The following is a 7,330-nucleotide window of genomic DNA, read 5'->3' as shown; positions in this document are numbered from 1 at the left end:
TTTTTGTTTTTAATATAGTATTTTTAAGAGTATAACCTCTACTTTAGATTTTTAATATTTGTTTTTCAGTATGTGATATAAATTTTGGACATTTAAGAATCCAATAGTCAGTTCCCATTTTTATTCAGGACTGTGTTGATTACTCTCTCCCACTCTTGACTCTCCATTTTCTACCTCAGAACACCTCTATTTCCTCCCTTCCCTTTCTCTTCCCAAACCAATTCTGTGAATCTTTGTGGGTGTCTGGGCTACAGAGAACACTTTAGGAACAGATAACTGTGTAGATCTGTCTCTCTCCTCTTGAGTCCCCCTTTTTCTCCTCCTGCTCACCTCTATCTCCCTCCTCCCTCTCCTCTTCTTCATGTAACTCTGTGAACCTCTCTGGGTATCCCTAATGGGGGAGAATCTTTTCACCATTAACCTAGAAGTTTTATTATCAGTGCTGTATAGTTGGAGAAGTCTTGAGACTACTAGAAGAATAAAACTGAAATCCAGAGGCAGGAGACTTAAGCCCAAAACCTGAGAACACCAGAAAACTCCTGACTACATGGAATTTTAAGTAATAAGAGACCGTCCAAAAGCCTCCATACCTACACTGAAACCAACCACCACCCAAGAGCCAATAAGTTCCAGAGCAAGACATACCATGCAAATTCTCCAGCAACGCAGGAACATAGCCCTGAACGTCAACATACGGGCTGACCAAAGTCACACCTAACACATAGACCCATCTCAAAACTCATTACTGGGCACTCCACTGCACTCCAGAGAGAAGAAATCCAGTTCCACGCACCAGAACACCGATGCAAGCTTCCCTAATCAGGAAACCTTGACAAGCCAATCATCCAACCCCACCCACTGGGTGAAACCTCTACAATAAAAAGGAACCACAGACCACCAAAATACAGAAATCCCACTCCAGACACAGCAATCTAAACAAGATGAAAAGGCAGAGAAATACCCAACAGGTAAAGGAACATGAAAAATGCCCACCAAGTCAAACAAAAGAGGAGGAGATAGGGAATCTATCTGAAAAAGAATTTAGAATAATGATAATAAAAATGATCCAAAATCTTGAAAACAAAATGGAGTTACAGATAAATAGCCTGGAGACAAAGATTGAGAAGATGCAAGAAATGTTCAATAAGGACCTAGAAGAAATAAAAAAGAGTCAATTAAAAATGAATAATGCAATAAATGAGATCAAAAACACTCTGGAGGGAACCAAGAGTAGAATAACGGAGACAGAAGATAGGATAAGTGAGGTAGAAGATAAAATGGTGGAAATAAATGAAGCAGAGAGGAAAAAAGAAAAAAGAATCAAAAGAAATGAGGACAACCTCAGGGACCTCTGGGACAATGTGAAATGCCCCAACATTCGAATCATAGGAGTCCCAGAAGAGGAAGACAAAAAGAAAGGCCATAAGAAAATACTCAAGGAGATAATAGCTGAAAACTTCCCCAAAATGGGGAAGGAAATAGCCACCCAAGTCCAAGAAACCCAGAGAGTCCCAAACAGGATAAACCCAAGGTGAAACACCCAAGACACATATTAATCAAATTAACAAAGATCAAACACAAAGAATAAATATTAAAAGCAGCAAGGGAGAAACAACAAATAACACACAAAGGGATTCCCATAAGGATAACTGCTGATCTATCAATAGAAACCCTCCAGGCCAGAAGGGAATGGCAGGACATACTTAAAGTAATGAAAGAGAATAACCTACAACCCAGATTACTGTACCCAGAAAGGATCTCATTCAGATATGAAGGAGAATTCAAAAGCTTTACAGACAAGCAAAAGCTGAGAGAATTCAGCACCACCAAACCAGCTCTTCAACAAATGCTAAAGGATCTTCTCTAGACAGGAAGTGCAGAAAGGTTGTATAAACGTGAACCCAAAGCAACAAAGTAAATGGCAACAGGACATACCTATTAATAATTACCTTAAATGTAAATGGGTTGAATGCCCCAACCAAAAGACAAAGATTGGCTGAATGGATACAAAAACAGGACCCCTATATATGCTGTCTACAAGAAACCCACCTCAAAACAAGGGACACATACAGACTAGAAGTGAAGGGCTGGGAAAAAAATATTTCACGCAAACAGAGACCAAAAGAAAGCAGGAGTTGCAATACTCATATCAGATAAAATAGACTTTCAAATAAAGGCTGTGAAAAGACACAAAGAAGGACACTACATAATGATAAAAGGATCAACCCAAGAAGAAGATATAACAATTATAAATATATATGCACCCAACATAGGAGCACCGCAATATGTATGGCAAATGCTAACGAGTATGAAAGAGGAAATTAATAGTAACACAATAATAGTGGGAGACTTTAATACCCCACTCACAACTATGGATAGATCAACTAAACAGAAAATGAACAAGGAAACACAAACCTTAAATGACACAATGGACCAGCTAGACCTAATTGATACCTATAGGACATTTCACCCCAAAACAATCAACTTCACCTTTTTCTCAAGTGCACACGGAACCTTCTCCAGAATAGATCACATCCTGGGCCATAAATCTGGTCTTCGTAAATTCAAAAAAACTGAAATCATTCCAGTCATCTTTTCTGACCACAGTGCAGTAAGATTAGATCTCAATTACAGGAGAAAACTTATTAAAAATTCAAACATATGGAGGCTAAATAACATGCTTCTGAATAACCAACAAATCATAGAAGAAATCAAAAAAGAAATCAAAATATGCATAGAAATGAATGAAAATGAAAACACAACAACCCAAAACCTATGGGACACAGTAAAAGCAGTGCTAAGGGGAAGGTTCATAGCATTACGGGCTTATATCAAGAAACAAGAAAAAAGCCAAATAAATAACCTAACTCTACATCTAAAGCAATTAGAGAAGGAAGAAATGAAGAACCCCAGGGTTAGCAAAAGGAAAGAAATCTTAAAAATTAGGGCAGAAATAAATGCAAAAGAAACTAAAGAGACCATAGCAAAAATCAACAAAGCTAAAAGCTGGTTTTTTGAGAAGATACATAAAATTGACAAACCATTAGCCAGACTCATCAAGAAACAAAGAGAGAAGAACCAAATTAACAAAAGTAGAAATGAAAATGGAGAGATCACAACAGACAACACTGAAATACAAAGGATCATAAAAGACTACTACCAGCAGCTCTATGCCAATAAAATGGACAACTTGGATGAAATGGACAAATTCTTAGAAAAGTATAACTTCCCAAAACTGAACCAGGAAGAAATAGAAGATCTTAACAGAGCCATCACAAGCAAGGAAATTGAAACTATAATCAGAAATCTTCCAGCAAACAAAAGCCCAAGACCAAATGGCTTCACAGCTGAATTCTACCAAAAATTTAGAGAAGAGCTAACACCTATCTTACTCAAACTCTTCCAGAAAATTGCAGAAGAAGGTAAACTTCCAAACTCATTCTATGAGGCCACCATCACCCTAATTCCAAAACCAGACAAAGATGCCACAAAAAAAAAACTACAGGCCAATATCACTGATGAACATAGATGCAAAAATCCTTAACAAAATTCTAGCAAACAGAATCCAACAACATATTAAAAAAAATCATACACCACGACCAAGTGGGCTTTATCCCAGGAATGCAAGGATTCTTTAATATCCGAAAATCAATCAATGTAATACACCACATTAACAAATTGAAAGATAAAAACCATATGATTATCTCAATAGATGCAGGAAAAAGCCTTTGACAAAATTCAACACTCATTTATGATAAAAACTCTCCAGAAAGCAGGAATAGAAGGAACACACCTCAACATAATAAAAGCTATATATGACAAACCCACAGCAAGCATCACCCTCAAGGGTGAAAAATTGAAAGCATTTCCCCTGAAATCAGGAACAAGACAAGGGTGCCCACTCTCACCACTACTATTCAACATAGTTTTGGAAGTTTTGGCCACAGCAATCAGAGCAGAAAAAGAAGTAAAAGGAATCCAGATAGGAAAAGAAGAAGTGAAACTCTCTCTGTTTGCAGATGACATGATCCTCTACATAGAAAACCCTAAAGACTCTACCAGAAAATTACTAGAGCTAATCAATGAGTATAGTAAAGTTGCAGGTTATAAAATTAACACATAGAAATCCCTTGCATTCCTATACACTAACAATGAGAAAACAGAAAGAGAAATTAAGGAAACAATACCATTCACCATTGCAACGAAAAGAATAAAATACTTAGGAGTATATCTACCTAAAGAAACAAAAGACCTATACATAGAAAACTATAAAACACTGATGAGAGAAATCAAAGAGGACACAAACAGATGGAGAAACATACTGTGTTCATGGATTGGAAGAATCAATATTGTCAAAATGGCTATACTACCCAAAGCAATCTATAGATTCAATGCAATCCCTATCAAGCTACCAACGGTATTTTTCACAGAATTAGAACAAATATTTCACAATTTGTATGGAAACACAAAAAACCTCGAATAGCCAAAGTAATCTTGAGAAAGAAGAATGGAACTGGAGGAATCAACCTGCCTGACTTCACACTCTACTACAAAGCTACAGCCATCAAGACAGTATGGTACTGGCACAAAGACAGAAATATAGATCAATGGAACAGAATAGAAAGCCCAGAGATAAATCCACGAACCTATGGTCACCTTATCTTCGACAAAGGAGGCAAGGATATACAATGGAAAAAAGACAACCTCTTTAACAAGTGGTGCTGGGAAAACTGGTCAACCACTTGTAAAAGAATGAAACTGGAACACTTTCTAACACCATACACAAAAATAAACTCAAAATGGATTAAAGATCTAAATGTAAGACCAGAAACTGTAAAACTCCTAGAGGAAAACATAGGCAAAACACTCTCCGACATAAATCACAGCAGGATCCTCTATGACCCACCTCCCAGAATATTGGAAATAAAAGCAAAAATAAACAAATGGGACCTAATGAAACTTAAAAGCTTTTGCACAACAAAGGAAACTATAAGCAAGGTGAAAAGACAACCTTCAGAATGGGAGAAAATAATAGCAAATGAAGCAACAGACAAAGGATTAATCTCAAAAATATACAAGTAATTGCTGCAGCTCAATTCCAGAAAAATAAACGACCCAATCAAAAAGTGGGCCAAAGAACTAAACAGACATTTCTCCAAAGAGGACATACAGATGGCTAACAAACACATGAAAAAATGCTCAACATCACTCATTATCAGAGAAATGCAAATCAAAACCACAATGAGGTACCATTACAAGCCAGTCAGGATGGCTGCTATCCAAAAGTCTACAAGCAATAAATGCTGGAGAGGGTGTGGAGAAAAGGGAACCCTCTTACACTGTTGGTGGGAATGCAAACTAGTACAGCCGTTATGGAGAACAGTGTGAAGATTTCTTAAAAAACTGGAAATAGAACTGCCATATGACCCAGCAATCCCACTTCTGGGCATACACACCAAGGAAACCAGATCTGAAAGAGACACGTGCACCCCAATGTTCATCGCAGCACTGTTTATAATAGCTAGGACATGGAAGCAACCTAGATGCCCATCAGCAGACGAATGGATAAGAAAGCTGTGGTACATATACACCATGGAATATTACTCAGCCATTAAAAAGAATTCATGTGAATCAGTTCTAATGAGATGGATGAAACTGGAGCCCATTATACAGAGTGAAGTAAGCCAGAAAGATAAAGAACATTACAGCATACTAACACATATATATGGAATTTAGAAAGATGGTAATGATAACCCTATATGCAAAACAGAAAAAGACACACAGATGTACAGAACAGACTTTTGAACTCTGTGGGAGAAGGCGAGGGTGGGATATTTTGAGAGATCAGCATCGAAACATGTATATTATCTAGGGTGAAACAGATCACCAGCCCAGGTTGGATGCATGAGACAAGTGCTCGGGCCTGGTGCACTTGGAAAACCCAGAAGGATCGGGTAGAGAGGGAGGTGGGAGGGGGGATCGGGATGGGGAATACATGTAAATCCATGGCTGATTCATGTCAATGTATGACAAAAACCACTACAATACTGTAAAGTAATTAGCTTCCAACTAATAAAAATAAATGACAAAATAAAAAAATAAAAAGCAGAGACACTACTTTGTCAATAAAGGTCTGTCTAGTCAAGGCTATGGTTTTTGCAGTGGCCATGTATGGATGTGAGAGTTGGACTGTGAAGAAAGCTGAGCACTGAAGAATTGATGCTTTTGAACTGTGGTGTTGGAGAAGACTCTTGAGAGTCCCTTGGACTGCAAGAAGATCCAACCAGTCCATCCTAAAGGAGATCCATCCTGGGTGTTCATTGGTAGGACTGATGTTGAAGCTGAAACTCCAATACTTTGGCCACCTCATGCGAAGAGTTGACTCATTGGAAAAGACCCTGATGCTCAGAAAGATTGAGGGCAGGAGGAGAAGGGGATGACAGAGGATGAGATGGTTGGATGGCATCACCGACTCATTGGACATGGGTTTGGGTGAACTCCGGGAGTTAGTGATGGACAGAGAGGCCTGGCGTGCTGTGGTTGATGGTGGTCACAAAGAGTCAGACATGACTGAGCAACTGAACTGAACTGAACTGTTGGCTAAAATATTTTTAGATGATCACACAGCTCTTGATTACCTGCTTTGTGAACAAGGAAGCATTGTGTAATAACAAATACTACCTGTTGCACATGGATAGATGCCCCTGGAGGGGCAGAAACCCAAGATCAGAGAATAGCGCACTGGTTACAACAGTTTTCAGTTGGCTACCTTCAAGTCTAGAGTCCTGGTTTAAAACCATAATATACTCTGGATTTGTCATAAACTTTTAACTTTGCTTTACATAAATAATTGTTTTTAAGTTTTGTAACTACTGCTTGTCAAACCCTTATAGAAACAATGTACTAACAAGGTGATGCTAGCTTAGTGCTTCAAGATGATCTCCAACATGACTTCTATAAGATACAGACTTTTGATAAGAAATGCCTGAGAGTTCTCTCTCCTACCCTTTCTTGTTACCCAAGTGTGAAGGGCATCCTTTCCCTCCAAAGTAAGATATTACAACCAGGAAAGGTTCTTTCTGGCATCAAATGAATAAAACCACTAAATATGGAAAACCTGACTCTTGATCAGTGATGCTTTAGAGGAAAGATCAAAAGGATGAAATATGAAAATGAATAAAGGGAAACCGCATTCAAAATTGAGTCAGGAAATCCTGAATGGGGAGCTCTCACACAGATACCACTCCTTACAGCATACCTCAGCAGGAAGCTTACTTTACACACCCCAACAGAAAGAAGGAAAATATTCTCCTCACCCAGCAACAGCCAG

Source organism: Odocoileus virginianus, chromosome 16, assembly GCF_023699985.2.
Source record: "Odocoileus virginianus isolate 20LAN1187 ecotype Illinois chromosome 16, Ovbor_1.2, whole genome shotgun sequence".
Lineage (NCBI taxonomy): Eukaryota > Metazoa > Chordata > Mammalia > Artiodactyla > Cervidae > Odocoileus > Odocoileus virginianus.
This window is presented reverse-complemented; position numbering follows the sequence as displayed.